The sequence below is a fragment of the Procambarus clarkii genome, chromosome 94 (genome assembly GCF_040958095.1).
Source record: "Procambarus clarkii isolate CNS0578487 chromosome 94, FALCON_Pclarkii_2.0, whole genome shotgun sequence".
Classification (NCBI taxonomy): Eukaryota; Metazoa; Arthropoda; class Malacostraca; order Decapoda; family Cambaridae; genus Procambarus; species Procambarus clarkii.
This window is the reverse complement of record NC_091243.1, coordinates 9,816,678-9,837,681: the sequence shown is the minus strand read 5'-3', so window position 1 is coordinate 9,837,681 and position 21,004 is coordinate 9,816,678. Positions and strand designations below refer to the sequence as shown.

The 21,004-nt window shown below is 38.5% G+C and overlaps 1 long non-coding RNA gene across 7 annotated transcripts in view; it reads left to right on the top strand.

The window, feature by feature from the left end:
- The window catches only part of LOC123747323 (uncharacterized), a 77,735-nt gene that overhangs the window by 52,243 nt on the left and 4,488 nt on the right, over nt 1-21,004 (top strand). For all 7 annotated transcript variants that reach the window (XR_011226121.1, XR_011226119.1, XR_011226117.1 and 4 more), the window contains one exon: nt 15,516-15,759. This is a non-coding gene — a long non-coding RNA (uncharacterized lncRNA). The remainder of the gene's footprint in view (nt 1-15,515; nt 15,760-21,004) is intronic.

Genomic DNA, 21,004 nt, shown 5'->3' with positions numbered 1-21,004 from the left:
TGACTCATCGCTGTTTTCAGTAATTGGCATATTTTCGGTATAAAAAGTCGTAATTTGAATATGAAAGTAGGTGCATAGAGTCAGAATTCGGCTCAAAAATCACGCCCAGGAGTCAAATTTCGGACATTTCAGATATTTTGAAAACTGCAGGGGGGTTTGGGCAAAATATGACCCATCGCCGTTTTCAGTAATTGGCATATTTTCGGTATAAAAAGTCGTAATTTGAAAATAAAAACAGGTGCAGAGAGTCAGAATTCGGCTCAAAAATCACGCTTAGGAGTCAAATTTCAGACGTTTCAGACATTGTGAAAACTGCATGGGGGTTTGGGTAAATTATGACCCATCGCCGTTTTCAGTAATTGGCATATTTTCGGTATAAAAAGTCGTAATTTGGAAATGAAAATAGGTGCAGAGAGTCAGAATTCGGCTCAAAAATCACGCCTAGGAGTCAAATTTCGGAGATTTCAGATATTTTGAAAACTGCAGGGGGGGTATGGGCAAAATATGACCCATCGCCGTTTTAAGTAATTGGCATATTTTCGGTATAAAAAGTCGTAATTTGAAAATAAAAATAGGTGCAGAGAGTCAGAATTCGGCTCCAAAATCACGCTCAGGAGTCAAATTTCGGACATTTCAGATACTTTGAAAACTGCAGGGGGGTTTGGGCAAAATATGACTCATCGCTGTTTTCAGTAATTGGCATATTTTCGGTATAAAAAGTCGTAATTTGAAAATGAAAGTAGGTGCAGAGAGTCAGAATTCGGCTCAAAAATCACGCCCAGGAGTCAAATTTCGGACATTTCAGATATTTTGAAAACTGCAGGGGGGTTTGGGCAAAATATGACCCATCGCCGTTTTCAGTAATTGGCATATTTTCGGTATAAAAAGTCGTAATTTGAAAATGAAAACAGGTGCAGAGAGTCAGAATTCGGCTCAAAAATCACGCTTAGGAGTCAAATTTCAGACGTTTCAGACATTGTGAAAACTGCATGGGGGTTTGGGCAAATTATGACCCATCGCCGTTTTCAGTAATTGGCATATTTTCGGTATAAAAAGTCGTAATTTGGAAATGAAAATAGGTGCAGAGAGTCAGAATTCGGCTCAAAAATCACGCCTAGGAGTCAAATTTCGGAGATTTCAGATATTTTGAAAACTGCAGGGGGGTGTTTGGGCAAAATATGACCCATCGCCGTTTTAAGTAATTGGCATATTTTCGGTATAAAAAGTCGTAATTTGAAAATGAAAATAGGTGCAAAGAGTCAGAATTCCGCTCCAAAATCACGCTCAGGAGTCAAATTTCGGACATTTCAGATACTTTGAAAACTGCAGGGGGGTTTGGGCAAAATATGACTCATCGCTGTTTTCAGTAATTGGCATATTTTCGGTATAAAAAGTCGTAATTGAAAATGAAAATAGGTGCAGAGAGTCAGAATTCGGCTCAAAAATCACGCCCTGGAGTCAAATTTCGAACATTTCAGATATTTTGAAAACTGCAGGGGGGTTTGGGCAAAATATGACCCATCGCCGTTTTCAGTAATTGGCATATTTTCGGTATAAAAAGTCGTAATTTGAAAATGAAAATAGGTGCAGAGAGTCAGAATTTGGCTCAAAAATCACGCTCAGTAGTCAAATTTCGGACATTTCAGATATTTTGAAAACTGCAGGGGGGTTTGGGCAAAATATGAATCATCACTGTTGTCAGTAATTGGCATATTTTCGGAATAAAAAGTCGTAATTTGAAAATGAAAATAGGTGCAAAGAGTCCGTATTCGGCTCAAAAGTCACGCCCAGGAGTCAAATTTCGGACATTTCAGATATTTTGAAAACTGCAGGGGGGTTTGGGCAAAATATGACCCATCGCCGTTTTCAGTAATTGGCATATTTTCGGTATAAAAATTCGTAATTTGAAAATGAAAATAGATGCAGAGAGTCAGAATTCGGCTCAAAAATAACGCCCAGGAGTCAAATTTCGGACATTTCAGATATTTTGAAAACTGCAGGGGGGTTTGGGCAAAATATGACCCATCGCCGTTTTCAGTAATTGGCATATTTTCGGTATAAAAAGTCGTAATTTGAAAATGAAAGTAGGTGCAGAGAGTCAGAATTCGGCTCAAAAATCACGATTAGGAGTCAAATTTCGGACGTTTCAGACATTTTGAAAACTGCAAGGGGGTTTGGGCAAATTATGACCCATCGCCGTTTTCAGTAATTGGCATATTTTCGGTATAAAAAGTCGTAATTTGAAAATGAAAATAGGTGCAGAGAGTCAGAATTCGGCTCAAAAATCACTCTCAGTAGTCAAATTTCGGACATTTCAGATATTTTGAAAACTGCAGGGGGGTTTGGGCAAAATATGACTCATCGCTGTTTTCAGTAATTGGCATATTTTCGGTATAAAAAGTCGTAATTTGAAAATGAAAATCGGTGCAGAGAGTCAGAATTCGGCTCAAAAATCACGCCTAGAAGTCAAATTTCGGACATTTCAGATATTTTGAAAACTGCAGGGGGGTTTGGGCAAAATATGACCCATCGCCGTTTGAAGTAATTGGCATATTTTCGGTATAAAAATTCGTAATTTGAAAATGAAAATAGGTGCAGAGAGTCAGAATTCGGCTCAAAAATCACGCCTAGAAGTCAAATTTCGGACATTTCAGATATTTTGAAAACTGCAGGGGGGTTTGGGCAAAATATGACCCATCGCCGTTTTCAGTAATTGGCATATTTTCGGTATAAAAAGTCGTAATTTGAAAATGAAAATAGGTGCAGAGAATCAGAATTCGGCTCAAAAATCACGCTCAGGAGTCAAATTTCGGACATTTTGGATATTTTGAAAACTGCAGGGGGGTTTGGGCAAAATATGACCCATCGCCGTTTTCAGTAATTGGCATCTTTTCGGTATAAAAAGTCGTAATTTGAAAATGAAAATAGGTGCAGAGAGTCAGAATTCGGCTCAAAAATCACGCTCAGGAGTCAAATTTCGGACATTTCAGATATTTTGAAAACTGCAGGGGGGTTTGGGCAAAATATGACTCATCGCTGTTTTCAGTAATTGGCATATTTTCGGTATAAAAAGTCGTAATTTGAAAATGAAAGTAGGTGCATAGAGTCAGAATTCGGCTCAAAAATCACGCCCAGGAGTCAAATTTCGGACATTTCAGATATTTTGAAAACTGCAGGGGGGTTTGGGCAAAATATGACCCATCGCCGTTTTCAGTAATTGGCATATTTTCGGTATAAAAAGTCGTAATTTGAAAATGAAAACAGGTGCAGAGAGTCAGAATTCGGCTCAAAAATCACGCTTAGGAGTCAAATTTCAGACGTTTCAGACATTGTGAAAACTGCATGGGGGTTTGGGTAAATTATGACCCATCGCCGTTTTCAGTAATTGGCATATTTTCGGTATAAAAAGTCGTAATTTGGAAATGAAAATAGGTGCAGAGAGTCAGAATTCGGCTCAAAAATCACGCCTAGGAGTCAAATTTCGGAGATTTCAGATATTTTGAAAACTGCAGGGGGGGTATGGGCAAAATATGACCCATCGCCGTTTTAAGTAATTGGCATATTTTCGGTATAAAAAGTCGTAATTTGAAAATGAAAATAGGTGCAGAGAGTCAGAATTCGGCTCCAAAATCACGCTCAGGAGTCAAATTTCGGACATTTCAGATACTTTGAAAACTGCAGGGGGGTTTGGGCAAAATACGACTCATCGCTGTTTTCAGTAATTGGCATATTTTCGGTATAAAAAGTCGTAATTTGAAAATGAAAGTAGGTGCAGAGAGTCAGAATTCGGCTCAAAAATCACGCCCAGGAGTCAAATTTCGGACATTTCAGATATTTTGAAAACTGCAGGGGGGTTTGGGCAAAATATGACCCATCGCCGTTTTCAGTAATTGGCATATTTTCGGTATAAAAAGTCGTAATTTGAAAATGAAAACAGGTGCAGAGAGTCAGAATTCGGCTCAAAAATCACGCTTAGGAGTCAAATTTCAGACGTTTCAGACATTGTGAAAACTGCATGGGGGTTTGGGCAAATTATGACCCATCGCCGTTTTCAGTAATTGGCATATTTTCGGTATAAAAAGTCGTAATTTGGAAATGAAAATAGGTGCAGAGAGTCAGAATTCGGCTCAAAAATCACGCCTAGGAGTCAAATTTCGGAGATTTCAGATATTTTGAAAACTGCAGGGGGGGGTTTGGGCAAAATATGACCCATCGCCGTTTTAAGTAATTGGCATATTTTCGGTTTAAAAAGTCGTAATTTGAAAATGAAAATAGGTGCAAAGAGTCAGAATTCCGCTCCAAAATCACGCTCAGGAGTCAAATTTCGGACATTTCAGATACTTTGAAAACTGCAGGGGGGTTTGGGCAAAATATGACTCATCGCTGTTTTCAGTAATTGGCATATTTTCGGTATAAAAAGTCGTAATTGAAAATGAAAATAGGTGCAGAGAGTCAGAATTCGGCTCAAAAATCACGCCCTGGAGTCAAATTTCGAACATTTCAGATATTTTGAAAACTGCAGGGGGGTTTGGGCAAAATATGACCCATCGCCGTTTTCAGTAATTGGCATATTTTCGGTATAAAAAGTCGTAATTTGAAAATGAAAATAGGTGCAGAGAGTCAGAATTTGGCTCAAAAATCACGCTCAGTAGTCAAATTTCGGACATTTCAGATATTTTGAAAACTGCAGGGGGGTTTGGGCAAAATATGAATCATCACTGTTGTCAGTAATTGGCATATTTTCGGAATAAAAAGTCGTAATTTGAAAATGAAAATAGGTGCAAAGAGTCCGTATTCGGCTCAAAAGTCACGCCCAGGAGTCAAATTTCGGACATTTCAGATATTTTGAAAACTGCAGGGGGGTTTGGGCAAAATATGACCCATCGCCGTTTTCAGTAATTGGCATATTTTCGGTATAAAAATTCGTAATTTGAAAATGAAAATAGGTGCAGAGAGTCAGAATTCGGCTCAAAAATCACGCCCAGGAGTCAAATTTCGGACATTTCAGATATTTTGAAAACTGCAGGGGGGTTTGGGCAAAATATGACCCATCGCCGTTTTCAGTAATTGGCATATTTTCGGTATAAAAAGTCGTAATTTGAAAATGAAAGTAGGTGCAGAGAGTCAGAATTCGGCTCAAAAATCACGATTAGGAGTCAAATTTCGGACGTTTCAGACATTTTGAAAACTGCAAGGGGGTTTGGGCAAATTATGACCCATCGCCGTTTTCAGTAATTGGCATATTTTCGGTATAAAAAGTCGTAATTTGAAAATGAAAATAGGTGCAGAGAGTCAGAATTCGGCTCAAAAATCACTCTCAGTAGTCAAATTTCGGACATTTCAGATATTTTGAAAACTGCAGGGGGGTTTGGGCAAAATATGACTCATCGCTGTTTTCAGTAATTGGCATATTTTCGGTATAAAAAGTCGTAATTTGAAAATGAAAATCGGTGCAGAGAGTCAGAATTCGGCTCAAAAATCACGCTTAGAAGTCAAATTTCGGACATTTCAGATATTTTGAAAACTGCAGGGGGGTTTGGGCAAAATATGACCCATCGCCGTTTGAAGTAATTGGCATATTTTCGGTATAAAAAGTCGTAATTTGAAAATGAAAATAGGTGCAGAGAGTCAGAATTCGGCTCAAAAATCACGCCTAGAAGTCAAATTTCGGACATTTCAGATATTTTGAAAACTGCAGGGGGGTTTGGGCAAAATATGACCCATCGCCGTTTTCAGTAATTGGCATATTTTCGGTATAAAAAGTCGTAATTTGAAAATGAAAATAGGTGCAGAGAATCAGAATTCGGCTCAAAAATCACGCTCAGGAGTCAAATTTCGGACATTTTGGATATTTTGAAAACTGCAGGGGGGTTTGGGCAAAATATGACCCATCGCCGTTTTCAGTAATTGGCATCTTTTCGGTATAAAAAGTCGTAATTTGAAAATGAAAATAGGTGCAGAGAGTCAGAATTCGGCTCAAAAATCACGCTCAGGAGTCAAATTTCGGACATTTCAGATATTTTGAAAACTGCAGGGGGGTTTGGGCAAAATATGACTCATCGCTGTTTTCAGTAATTGGCATATTTTCGGTATAAAAAGTCGTAATTTGAAAATGAAAGTAGGTGCATAGAGTCAGAATTCGGCTCAAAAATCACGCCCAGGAGTCAAATTTCGGACATTTCAGATATTTTGAAAACTGCAGGGGGGTTTGGGCAAAATATGACCCATCGCCGTTTTCAGTAATTGGCATATTTTCGGTATAAAAAGTCGTAATTTGAAAATGAAAACAGGTGCAGAGAGTCAGAATTCGGCTCAAAAATCACGCTTAGGAGTCAAATTTCAGACGTTTCAGACATTGTGAAAACTGCATGGGGGTTTGGGTAAATTATGACCCATCGCCGTTTTCAGTAATTGGCATATTTTCGGTATAAAAAGTCGTAATTTGGAAATGAAAATAGGTGCAGAGAGTCAGAATTCGGCTCAAAAATCACGCCTAGGAGTCAAATTTCGGAGATTTCAGATATTTTGAAAACTGCAGGGGGGGTATGGGCAAAATATGACCCATCGCCGTTTTAAGTAATTGGCATATTTTCGGTATAAAAAGTCGTAATTTGAAAATGAAAATAGGTGCAGAGAGTCAGAATTCGGCTCCAAAATCACGCTCAGGAGTCAAATTTCGGACATTTCAGATACTTTGAAAACTGCAGGGGGGTTTGGGCAAAATACGACTCATCGCTGTTTTCAGTAATTGGCATATTTTCGGTATAAAAAGTCGTAATTTGAAAATGAAAGTAGGTGCAGAGAGTCAGAATTCGGCTCAAAAATCACGCCCAGGAGTCAAATTTCGGACATTTCAGATATTTTGAAAACTGCAGGGGGGTTTGGGCAAAATATGACCCATCGCCGTTTTCAGTAATTGGCATATTTTCGGTATAAAAAGTCGTAATTTGAAAATGAAAACAGGTGCAGAGAGTCAGAATTCGGCTCAAAAATCACGCTTAGGAGTCAAATTTCAGACGTTTCAGACATTGTGAAAACTGCATGGGGGTTTGGGCAAATTATGACCCATCGCCGTTTTCAGTAATTGGCATATTTTCGGTATAAAAAGTCGTAATTTGGAAATGAAAATAGGTGCAGAGAGTCAGAATTCGGCTCAAAAATCACGCCTAGGAGTCAAATTTCGGAGATTTCAGATATTTTGAAAACTGCAGGGGGGGGTTTGGGCAAAATATGACCCATCGCCGTTTTCAGTAATTGGCATATTTTCGGTATAAAAAGTCGTAATTTGAAAATGAAAATAGGTGCAGAGAGTCAGAATTCGGCTCAAAAATCACGCTCAGTAGTCAAATTTCGGACATTTCAGATATTTTGAAAACTGCAGGGGGGTTTGGGCAAAATATGAATTATCACTGTTGTCAGTAATTGGCATATTTTCGGAATAAAAAGTCGTAATTTGAAAATGAAAATAGGTGCAAAGAGTCAGTATTCGGCTCAAAAGTCACGCCCAGGAGTCAAATTTCGGACATTTCAGATATTTTGAAAACTGCAGGGGGGTTTGGGCAAAATATGATCCATCGCCGTTTTCAGTAATTGGCATATTTTCGGTATAAAAATTCGTAATTTGAAAATGAAAATAAGTGCAGAGAGTCAGAATTCGGCTCAAAAATCACTCCCAGGAGTCAAATTTCGTACATTTCAGATATTTTGAAAACTGCAGGGGGGTTTGGGCAAAATATGACCCATCGCTGTTTTCAGTAATTGGCATATTTTCGGTATAAAAAGTCGTAATTTGAAAATGAAAGTAGGTGCAGAGAGTCAGAATTCGGCTCAAAAATCACGCTTAGGAGTCAAATTTCGGACATTTCAGACATTTTGAAAACTGCAAGGGGGTTTGGGCAAAATATGACCCATCGCCGTTTTCAGTAATTGGCATATTTTCGGTATAAAAAGTCGTAATTTGAAAATGAATATAGGTACAGAGAGTCAGAATTCGGCCCAAAAAACACGCTCAAGGGTCAAGTTTCGGACATTTTAGATATTTTGAAAACTGCAGGGGGGTTTGGGCAAAATATGACCCATCGCCGTTTTCAGTAATTGACATATTTTCGGTATAAAAAGTCGTAATTTGAAAATGAAAATAGGTGCAGAGAGTCAGAATTCGGCTCAAAAATCACGCTCAGGAGTCAAATTTCGGACATTTTGGATATTTTGAAAACTGCAGGGGGGTTTGGGCAAAATATGACCCATCGCCGTTTTCAGTAATTGGCATATTTTCGGTATAAAAAGTCGTAATTTGAAAATGAAAATAGGTGCAGAGAGTCAGAATTCGGCTCAAAAATCACGCTCAGGAGTCAAATTTCGGACATTTCGGATATTTTGAAAACTGCAGGGGGGTTTGGGCAAAATATGACTTTTCGCTGTTTTCAGTAATTGGCATATTTTCGGTATAAAAAGTCGTAATTTGAAAATGAAAGTAGGTGCAGAGAGTCAGAATTCGGCTCAAAAATCACGCCCAGGAGTCAAATTTCGGACATTTCAGATATTTTGAAAACTGCAGGGGGGTTTGGGCAAAATATGACCCATCGCCGTTTTCAGTAATTGGCATATTTTCGGTATAAAAAGTCGTAATTTGAAAATCAAAATAAGTGCAGAGAGTCAGAATTCAGCTCAAAAATCACGCCCAGGAGTCAAATTTCGGACATTTCAGATTTTTTGAAAACTGCAGGGGGGTTTGGGCAAAATATGACCCATCGCCGTTTTCAGTAATTGACATATTTTCGGTATAAAAAGTCGTAATTTGAAAATGAAAATAGGTGCAGAGAGTCAGAATTCGGCTCAAAAATCACGCTTTGGAGTCAAATTTCGGACGTTTCAGACATTTTGAAAACTGCATGGGGGTTTGGGCAAAATATGACCCATCGCCGTTTTCAGTAATTGGCATATTTTCGGTATAAAAAGTCGTAATTTGAAAATGTAAATAGGTGCAGAGAGTCAGTATTCGGCTCAAAAATCACGCTTAGGAGTCAAATTTCGGACATTTCAGATATTTTGAAAACTGCAGGGGGGGTTTCGACAAAATATAACCTATCGCCGTTTTCAGTAATTGACATATTTTCGGTATAAAAAGTCGTAATTTGAAAATGAAAATAGGTGCAGAGAGTCAGAATTAAGCTCAAAAATCACGCTCAGGAGTCAAATTTCCGACATTTCAGATATTTTGAAAACTGCAGGGGTGTTTGGGCAAAATATGACCCATCGCTGTTTTCAGTGATTGGCATATTTTCGGTATAAAAAGTCGTAATTTGAAAATGAAAGTAGGTGCAGAGAGTCAGAATTCGGCTCGAAAATCACGCTCAGGAGTCAAATTTCGTACATTTCAGATATTTTGAAAACTGCAGGGGGGTTTGGGCAAAATATGACTCATCGCTGTTTTCAGTAATTGGCATATTTTCGGTATAAAAAGTCGTAATTTGAAAATGAAAATAGGTGCGGAGAGTCAGAATTCGGCTCAAAAATCACGCCCAGGAGTCAAATTTCGGACATTTCAGATATTTTGAAAACTGCAGGGGGGTTTGGGCAAAATATGACCCCTCGCCGTTTTCAGTAATTGACATATTTTCGGTATAAAAAGTCGTAATTTGAAAATGAAAATAGTTGCAGAGAGTCAGAATTCGGCTCAAAAATCACGCTTAGGAGTCAAATTTCGGACGTTTCAGACATTTTGAAAACTGCATGGGGGTTTGGGCAAAATATGACCCATCGCCGTTTTCAGTAATTGGCATATTTTCGGTATAAAAATTCGTAATTTGAAAATGAAAATAGGTGCAGAGAGTCAGAATTCGGCTCTAAAAACACGCTCAGGAGTCAAATTTCGGACATTTCAGATATTTTGAAAACTGCAGGGGTGTTTGGGCAAAATATGACCCATCGCTGTTTTCAGTGATTCGCATATTTTCGGTATAAAAAGTCGTAATTTGAAAATGAAAGTAGGTGCAGAGAGTCAGAATTCGGCTCGAAAATCACGCTCAGGAGTCAAATTTCGTACATTTCAGATATTTTGAAAACTGCAGGGGGGTTTGGGCAAAATATGACTCATCGCTGTTTTCAGTAATTGGCATATTTTCGGTATAAAAAGTCGTAATTTGAAAATGAAAATAGGTGCGGAGAGTCAGAATTCGGCTCAAAAATCACGCCCAGGAGTCAAATTTCGGACATTTCAGATATTTTGAAAACTGCAGGGGGGTTTGGGCAAAATATGACCCCTCGCCGTTTTCAGTAATTGACATATTTTCGGTATAAAAAGTCGTAATTTGAAAATGAAAATAGTTGCAGAGAGTCAGAATTCGGCTCAAAAATCACGCTTAGGAGTCAAATTTCGGACGTTTCAGACATTTTGAAAACTGCATGGGGGTTTGGGCAAAATATGACCCATCGCCGTTTTCAGTAATTGGCATATTTTCGGTATAAAAATTCGTAATTTGAAAATGAAAATAGGTGCAGAGAGTCAGAATTCGGCTCTAAAAACACGCTCAGGAGTCAAATTTCGGACATTTCAGATATTTTGAAAACTGCAGGGGGGTTTGGGCAAAATATGACCTATCGCCGTTTTAGTAATTGGCATATTTTCGGTATAAAAAGTCGTAATTTGAAAATGAAAATAGGTGCAGAGAGTCAGAATTCGGCTCAAAAATCACGCCCAGAAGTCAAATTTTGGACATTTCAGATATTTTGAAAACTGCAGGGGGGTTTGGGCAAAATATGACTCATCGCCGTTTTCAGTAATTGGCATATTTTCGGTATAAAAAGTTGTAATTTGATGTTTAGTTCATTTATTATTACCCCATACCCATCTTGTGGGCGGTTGTGGAAAGGGTTACAGAGGCACATAATGGGCTCAGGGACTGAACCCCACAATTCATTTAGCTAAGCAAGTTACAATTTTGATGAGCTAGTTACAAAATTCAATATAAGTCGTCACATCAACAATGGGTTCGAGATCGACCTCAAGTACAGGTTCTAAATTAAGCAACTGACATATGTGGAGAGTTAGTGTCACAATTTATATGTTTGTCCTGCACACCTCCCCCCATCCAGTGGGCAGCGGTGGATAGGTTACAATCACTTAGTTACTACCTACAGTTAGCAAACTGGGGATATTTGGCTAAAATTTCTGGTAGCAGATCATTTTGAATGAAATATTTACACATCGCTGGAACATTGGTTATAGAATTGTCTCTAAATTCACGTATCTTTTTGCACTCCATCACATAGTGACGGAGGGTGTGCGAATAATTTTGTTGACACAGTTTACATTTGGTCAGGTCTACATCAGCAGATAATGAGAATTCCCAGAGATACTTGTAACCGAGTCTAAACCGAGCATTAGTAACATCTAGAAGTCTGCTGATTTTATTGGATGGTCCATAGATGTGTGGCTCCTCTTGCATGATAGTATGATGATAGATGGAATTACTGGTGTCAATTTCACTTTGCCTCAGATCTACAAGATCTTGTTGTTGATCTTGTTTATTATACTTACTGAAACATGGTTGAAAGTGGATACTACTCAACTCTTTAACATGCCTAACTACTCGGCAATTCACAACTGTCGTCAACTTCAGAGAGGTGGTGGCACTGCTCTTTATTACCACCAAGAACTAACATGCTTAAAAGAAATTAGAACTAGAGACTGCTGTGGGGAGTATATCTTCGCCAGCTTCAGAGTCAAGGGTGCCGAGTCTGTCCTGTCTGTGGGTGCAGTCTATAGAATTCCTAACACTGATGTGTACGAATTCAACTCAAACCTTAGAAATCTAATACTTGATAACAGACTGAACAAAAACCATCTAATTATCGCAGGGGACTTTAATATTGACCTCTGCGAGCCTGAACACCCTACTGCTGTTAGCTTCCTCAACTGTATGAATTCCTGCTTCCTCATACCCTTAATCACTAGACCTACTAGAATCACTGATAGTACTGCCACGACTCTAGATCACATCTGGACCAACATAACCTCTTCGCTTACTTCAGGTATAATCACCGATAGCACTACAGACCATTACCCCACATTTCTCTTAACTAACATTAGCAAACCACCTCTAGAGTCAAGGGAGTTAAGTTTTAGGCTGCACAATGAAACTGCTATAGACAATTTTATAACTGCTGCTGATAATGTCAACTGGGAGTCCGAGTTAGGTAACATAGGGGACATCAACCTAGCAGTGCAATCTTTTCTTCAAAAAACTCTTAGCCTTTATAACACCCACTGTCCTATGCTTACAAAACAAGTCACAACCAAAAGGCTTAACAATCCCTGGCTTACAATGGGAATACTTAAATCCATTAATAAAAAACATGACCTTGAGAAGAAGTATAGGTTAGGAATTGTCTCCAAAGAATTCTCAAAGAATTACTTATTATTGCTAAGATAATTAGACGAGCCAAAACTAAATACTACGAAGATAAATTTACCCAAATAAAGAGCAACATTAAAAAAACTTGGAGCACAATTTCACAAATATTGGGATCAAAGAAGACTTTAAATAACAAACCAACACTCCTGTCCAATAACGATGGTCAGCTTTCAGCCTCAGATTCTGCTATTGAGTTCAATAGGTTCTTCTCTTCCATTGGGTCATCCCTTGCAAATGATATTCCATCTTCCAGTACTGATGTTAAGGACTATCTTACAGGTAACTATCCACAGTCTCTGTACCTAAAGCCTATTAATTCCACTGACGTCAATGAGATAATCCTTTCCCTTAAAACCAAGTCTAGTGCCCTTGAGGAGATACCAACTTTAATTTACAAAAAAGCCTCCAGATCTTTAGCCCCTGCTATTGCATTGCTCTTCAACAAGTCACTTGAACTCCAAACCTTTCCAGATATTCTAAAAAAAGCGAGAGTAACGCCTGTCCACAAATGTGGTGATCTCACAGATGTTAACAACTACAGACCTATATCAATCCTGCCAAACTTGTCAAAAATTTTTGAAAAACTAATCTATAAGCAGCTTTACTCGTATCTAGCCAAACACAATATACTTAGCCCTTGCCAATATGGCTTCAGACCCAAAAAAAGCACTAACGATGCACTTATTAGTATGCTTAACTCGATTCATGCAGCTCTTGATAAAAATGAGTTCCCTGTTGGGTTATTTGTGGACCTGCGTAAAGCTTTTGACACTGTCAACCACCAAAACCTTCTTCTTAAATTACATCATTATGGAGTCAGAGGACACTCCCTGCAATACCTCAAATCCTATCTAACTGACAGGCTCCAGTATGTTTCTGTGAATAATTCAATTTCTCCCACCCTACCCATCAACATTGGTGTTCCTCAGGGCAGCATACTTGGCCCTCTCCTCTTTCTCATCTACATTAATGACCTTCCAAATGCCTCCCAACACCTCAAACCAATTCTATTTGCTGACGACACAACCTTCATTTACTCCAGTCCTGACCCCCTTGCTCTAAATGCCACAGTAAATACTGAGCTAAATAAAGTCCATCTTTGGCTAACTGCCAACAAACTCACCCTTAACATTGACAAAACTTTCTATATTCTGTTTGGCAATAAATCCTCTAATCAAATAAATCTCAAAATAAACAATACCCAAATTTGTAACAAATTAGATGGCAAATTCCTTGGCATTCTCATTGACCACAAGCTGAATTTCCAGGGACACATTCTAAATATATCAAAAAAAGTTTCAAAAACTGTTGGCATTCTTTCTAAGATCAGACATTATGTACCCCGCCCTGCCCTGGTGACTCTCTATTACTCCCTCATCTATCCATATCTCAACTATGGTATTTGTGCTTGGGGTTCTACTACCCAAAATCATTTACGTCCTCTAATTACTCAACACAAAGCTGCTATTAGGACAATATCCAACTCTGGCCCCAGACATCACTCGGTACCCCTACTCAAATCTCTGAATATGTTAGACATTAAGTCACTGCACATTCTCTCATGTGTATTATACATATATAAAACGCTAAACTGTAATGCCAATCCTGACCTCAAAAGCTTCATAGAAGGTTGTAACAGAACCCATGAGCACCACACCAGAAATAAATACAGTTTTGATATTCCTAGAGTACGACTTAATCAAACTAGAAATGCTCTACAAATCAAGGGACCCAGATTGTGGAATGACCTTCCCAACCATGTTAAAGACTGTACTGTACCTCTCTCAACCAGTTTAAGATAAAAACGAAGCTATACCTAATAAATTCCCTGTAACCTACCTTACCCCTCTATTGTCAACCAATGTCTGTTTTTTTTTAAAGAGCGCTGTTTGTCGACAGAATTGTATTTGTACTGCTTTTTCAGCTATGTTTTCCTTCCATGTTTTCATTTTACTCTTTATGCTCAATTAGTATTAAGCTTTAGTCATTTAAGTTTTTCATGCCCGAAACGCTTTGCGTAATAGTGCTTTAGGCATTGTATGTACTAGCCCTAACTATAAATCCATCACTCTTTGTAAAATCTCTTGTATGTATGTACCTTACCTAAATAAACATTTGATTTGATTTGATTTGATTTGAAGTTCTCGGTTGAAGTAATTTGATGTGCTGCCCGAAATCTTAGCGAAGTAGCCAAAATTTGCTTACTGCAGGTGCAGCCTGCACATGACTGTAAAGCTGCCGCCCAGTTGGGTGGGTGTGGAGCACATGACTGTAAAGCTGCCGCCCAGTTGGGTGGGTGTGGAGCACATGACTGTAAAGCTGCCGCCCAGTTGGGTGGGTGTGGAGCACATGACTGTAAAGCTGCCGCCCAGTTGGGTGAGTGTGGAGCACATGACTGTAAAGCTGCCACCCAGTTGGGTGAGTGTGGAGCACATGACTGTAAAGCTGCCACCCAGTTGGGTGGGTGTGGAGCACATGACTGTAAAGCTGCCGCCCAGTTGGGTGGGTGTGGAGCAAGACTAGTAACTGTGTGACTCACCATAGATGTAAAGTGCCTTGTATAGTGACTGTTGTGAGCCTTTTGTTGATCACTTGTGACACTAAAGATTATTGATGTGAATTTGTGTGGGTGATTAGATATGTATGTGTATGTATACGTATATATGTACATGTACGTATGAGAGTGTGTTCATGTATATATAACATTAATAATTTTGTAACTAGCGTCAAAAATTGTTAATTGCTTAGCTAAACGAACTAGAGGGTTCAGTTCCTGAACCGATTATGTGCCTCTGTAATCCTTTATACCACCCCCCCCCCACGGGATGGGTATGGGGTGCATAATAAAGAAAGAAATTGTACTAGTGACTGTACAAGATTGTAAACACCATATTCTCACAAACCCAATGTCCCTTCTTGTATATAAATAAATAAATATATAGTAAACGCTGCCCGAAACGCTTTGCGTAATAGTGGCTTTAGGCATTGTATGTACTAGCTCTATCTATAAATCCATCAACTTTTGTATCTTACCTTGTATGTATGTACCTTACCTGAATAAAAATTTATTTATTATTTATTTATTTATAAACGTTTTAGAGCGCGGCGTCCGGGTCCCTGTGAAATGTGTCGCTCCCAGCTGGTCGACACCCCGGCGTGACGCTTCAACATTGTGTACTCTTGACTGTACGAGAGCTGCGCCTTTACCCTCGTCCTCCTGTAACCGGGTCACACTACCTGTATCCTTTCACAATGTCGACAGAGAAGCAGGGGGACACCAAGCCCAAGATCGACCTGGGTCTCTTGGAAGAGGACGACGAATTCGAGGAATTCCCAGCTGAAGGTAAGCACGGTCCATAGAATTACCCAAATCCTGAGTAAATTACTTAAGCATTACGTAAGTAATGAAGAAATATGGTATAATTACTCACTATTATGTTGATGCTGAACGTAGAACATGATCAAACCTATTTTTTTTTTTACTCTGAAATAGTCTAATTTCATAACGAAATTAGAAGTAAATATGTAGCAGGTGACGCCATAGGAAGTCTAGGGTCCAAACGACAATGTTGTGGAGCGACTTATCCAAGATATATGGTCGCCTGGAGTGTGTTTGCTGCCATATCAGCCTCCTGTACACACAGTGATCCAGTCCTCGCACTTCTTGGCTCAAATTGTCCCATTTAATTGATGGTATTAACAAGTAGAATTCATATTTTTAATATCTTTCATAAATAGCCACAAGACATTTAATATTTATTTAAAAAAACGTATCTGGAAGTTAAATCAACTCCACAGGACAATAATTTTGTTATATAAATTCTAACGTTATTTGTTGGTATGCATTCGCTACCTAAACTACTCGTGTCCTTTCTGTTCGTAGAACACCGAACCCTACACGCTCTCCGATATATTGCTTAATTAAGAGATTCACAAATAAAGCTTATATTTGTGCATGTTATCAGAAAGGCAAAGATAAAATAGTTTTTGTGAATCCATCACAGACATTATACCTTATTAGAGAGGAAAGAGGTTCATAACACGTAGGACGTAGGTTTGAATCTTCGTCACGGCCCTTGTGGATTTGCTCAAAGAGGTTCATATTTTAAACGAGGTTTCTTGGCCGACGCTTTCCCTATTGATGGGAACTACGACCTTTTGAAGATCAATGTTAATCTAGATATTGTAATAAACAAAGGTTTCTGTGTCATCATAAAGACAGAACTATAAGCTGCATGTTAATACTTTGGCATAAATATAACTGAAGTGACAGGAAGATATATGCCTTTTTATAGTTGATGGCTCGCTCAGGGAGTGTAAAGGCCTGCACACAAGCCAATCAATTTTATAATTAATTTGCATATATACAAAATAACCTTAAAGGTCTATATGTCAGAAGAAAGACAGCTGTAGACGATAATGTGACTACATTTCAAGGAAAATATATCTTAAATGAAAGCAAAGTTATGGTTAAATAAATCGCCAATACCACACCATTGCCGGTGTCCGGACACATGAAAACTTCCTACACATCCGTGTCCAGCCAGGCGGGCAATACAGGCTTCACAATTCTGATAAATTATGTAATTCAAAGAGATGCATTGATAAACGTAAATGTGTTATATTGAAAATGCAGATATTAATTTTGTTTCAAACGCGTAATGTAACAATATTTCAAGTATAAGAACCAAGATATATTTCGAATGTAACAATTTCCTATAAAATTGCAATGATACCGTAATTGCATTTGATCATCACATTCAGACATAAATTAATTTAAAATTGTTGTCACTTTAATAGAGGGAAGTCTGGTAACGACGCAGCATTCTGTTGTCGGTGCGGTAAAGTAGCGGCATCTTCGGGAAGGTCTTGCCGCGGTTTTGGACATTATATGCATATACTCCTGTAGGGAATTTCAATGAGAATACAGTACATTGATACCAAAATGAAAGACCTAGGACCAGAATTGAGGTAACAAAGTTGAAAAGAGTATATCCATTTTATTGCTCTTTATTAGCGCTCACTGGGGTAATGCTCCGTCACTTTGTTTACTGTGGGTGGTATGCTGGGCTTTTGGACCTTATATTTGCATATACTCCTGTAGAAAATTCTATTTCGAACACAATGATAACAAAATGAAAGACCTAGGACGAGAATGAGATGTTCAAGGTGAAGAGTGTACACATTTTATTGCTCTTGTGCGCTCCCAGGTAACACGCTCTCACTTTCTCACGGGGCTTTTGGGCTTTATATGCATTTAGTCCTGTAGAGAATTCTATTGCGAACACAATGATACCAAATTGAAAATCCTAGGACAAGAATTGAGGTGATGAAGTTGAAAAGTATACACTTTTCAGAATTACCGCGCGCTCCCGGGAAGCGCACGGAAATGCCCAGACCCACCTTACATAATGAGAGGCTCGCTTGCGCAGAGCGCAAAAGTGTTAAGTGTAAAGATACTTGAGTTGATACTTAGATGCTTCCAGTAAGTGTAAAGATAAGTGCTGACGATACTACCTTCATCTATTCAGACCCCAACCCAAATATTAATGTAAATAAAGAATTTAACAAGTTTACTCATGTAAACCAACAAACTCAAATATTGTTGACAACCAGGTGGACATTCCCTCACAGCTTAATATACATGCATCCTATATTTTACACTAACGAATACATACAAGCGAAATATATATAAAGGCATTAAGTGTGCAACTTCGTCATGGTGCACAATAGTAATGGTTCTGTTAACTTGACCTTTGGGGGAGGGGGGACGTCTATATAAGGCTGTGTATAGATTCTCTCGGGCTGCCTGTCCCCCTACACAATGAAATAATGTGTCTGTGGCTTATTTGGGTTCTCATTTAACACCTGTGTCCCCTGGTGGGAGTACCACCCATGTTAAATAATTGTTTTTTATCTACCTTTATCCTCGTACGAAGTACAAAGAAAGTACTCTCACAAATTAACCTGTTTTAGGGCATATGATATTCCATGTATCCCCCTCCATGCTGGACACACGGAATAACTAGGATGTATACTTTATGGTTCATTAATCACAGAACCTTTTTCCATGACAAAACCCTTGCACTGCCTGTTGACATTTACTGTATGCTTAGAATCCCACTGGGACAGGGATAAAGGCTCAAAAACAAAACATTAGGCAGGGCCAAAAACCTTGGAAGGAGGCACAGTTGGAATATCCAATAACCCCCACAGACATAAGAAAATCCTCTCTAAACTCAACCACAACAACAGTGGGGCAAGCTTAGAGTTGCATATAATAGTAGTTATTAAAGTAGATCGGTGGCCAAACTCCCAAGAGTCGACAAAACATGACCGCTTGCCCTCCAGTTCAGTTACAAATTGAATCCTCATTCTCACAGTAACAGTCTACTGACTTGTTTGACCACCACCAAGTTCATACATTGTCACACCATATATAATGTACCCTTCTGGTTGTTAATTCACTAATTTGCATATTATCTTTTCTTAAAATTAGCCAGGCACTTACAATGGAATAATCACTTATGTCTTGCAGCAATGCGGGCGCAACTGCCTCCAGACTCGGTGTATTCACTTGATCTGTTTGCAACAGTATCATGTTTTGCTATCCAAGACCACCCTGGTCTTAACAATGACTTTGGTGGGTAGGCAGTTCTGTGGGTGTATAACACTACGGGTGAAAAAAAAAATCAGTTTTTTGTCATATATTGTGGCTTGTTGAGCTTGAAATAGTTGCTCTTTGTTAGTGTTACAATTTTACAGATGCAGTTTTGGTTAATATCTTGAATTTGGTTCAAGAATTATTTTTTGCTGCTCTGTGTTGACTTATATTATTCTCATTATTACTGCTACATTAATTTGGGTCTGTTTTAGGAGGCCATTATTTACTCAGCTGGAACTTAATTGGCAATAATTAATGCTGATTTTAATAGTAATTTTACATGGTCTAAAGACCCTATCAGGGTGTAAATCATAGGGTGAAAAGCCAGCATTTATAAATCATTAGTTGTGCCACAAAAGTCATACACTACTTATAATGATTGTTTTTATGTACTTGAAACCATTCATTAAAATTTTAAACATCTTAACCCAACTTAAAAGATGCCAGATTGTATGAGTAGCTGCAAAAAAAAAAAAAAATGAAATGGCTACATTGCTGCCTTAAACAATCCTAACCTAACACAAATAATTGATTAACTTATTCTGTATACAGTATAGCATGTAGTGTTTGACAGCTCAGGTTCTTGGATGCTTCTGGAGTGTGTTCTTGCAGCTTCTTGCAAATTAAGGAATTGTTCTTGCAGCATGCAAGACCTCATCGCATTATTTGGTCAACTTCTTGTACATTTGTGTATTGTGTGTGTGTGTGTGCACGAGAGCCAAAATAAGAGCCAGATAACTCGACCTAACCTAGACTAACCTACTACAACTACTATATGGTACATGCAGTTTGCATGGAGATTTTTTTTCTCTGGATGGCTGCACCATTGGTGATGATGCATTAATATTAATGTTAACAATTTGGCAAGGTTTGAATGTTGTTGCGAGCTGATGCAACGGTGATGACGGAACCAGACTTGTTTTAGTTGGACTTAATGCATGGTGACAAGGGCTGGATGTTGTGCTGATGGTGTCAGCTGATCGTTGCTTTTTTGTAGCTAGGGTTATACTTGTGATTGTCCAGGTGGTTTCAGTTATATGAATACGTAAGATGTAGCCTAATTTTTTGGTTGGATATATTTATCTAATGCTTTAACTAAATTACTTGATATTTTATATGTAGTGAGAGATCTTCCCATAATATATGCTCGGTATTAAAAGGCACTTTCTTCTTAACTAGAATACAGTTTAATTGTATGTGGCATTTTTGTAATTAGCTAATACAGTATTTTAAATGACAAAACTATATGTAGTTTGGGTCTTGCAGTGCAGTTGGCTTTGTTCTCTACTTGCAATCAGGGATCCTGGGTTTGATTCCTGGGCAGGACATAAATGGTTGTGCATGTTTTTCTTCCTCTAATGCCTTTGTTCACCTAGTACGTAGTAAATAGGTACCTGGGAGTTATACAAAAGTTGTGGAAAAATTAAACTTGGAATTTTCAAACATTCAATGGAAAACTACTCCTAGTAATAAAAATCACACGCAAGGAATATAACAACTTCACTATCAACGCATATAGTCTAAGGAATGTTCCTTTGCAGAAAGCCAGAAAGAGGATCAGCTTAGAAAAAAGAATGCAGATGGCACTATAGAAAGATCCTCTTCGAATCCTCGTGCACGCTATAAATGTATGACTATGACATGACCATGTTGTGGCGTATTCATTTAGAGCGTGCATCTGGGACTACCAAGTGCATAGGTTCGAATCTTCATCACGACTCGTGTGGATTTTCTCACTGATATATCACAAGACTGTAATGTGATATCTGTGTAATTTAAAGAGGGACATCAGAGGTAGAATTACTGGACAAGAGCCAGAGTGCATGGGGGGAATTGTGTGAAACCCTGGTTTGGCATCAGTGGAAGCCTTGGGAATTATAATGGGTGCAGTAGTACCACAGGTTACAATTCTTTTGACCATGTT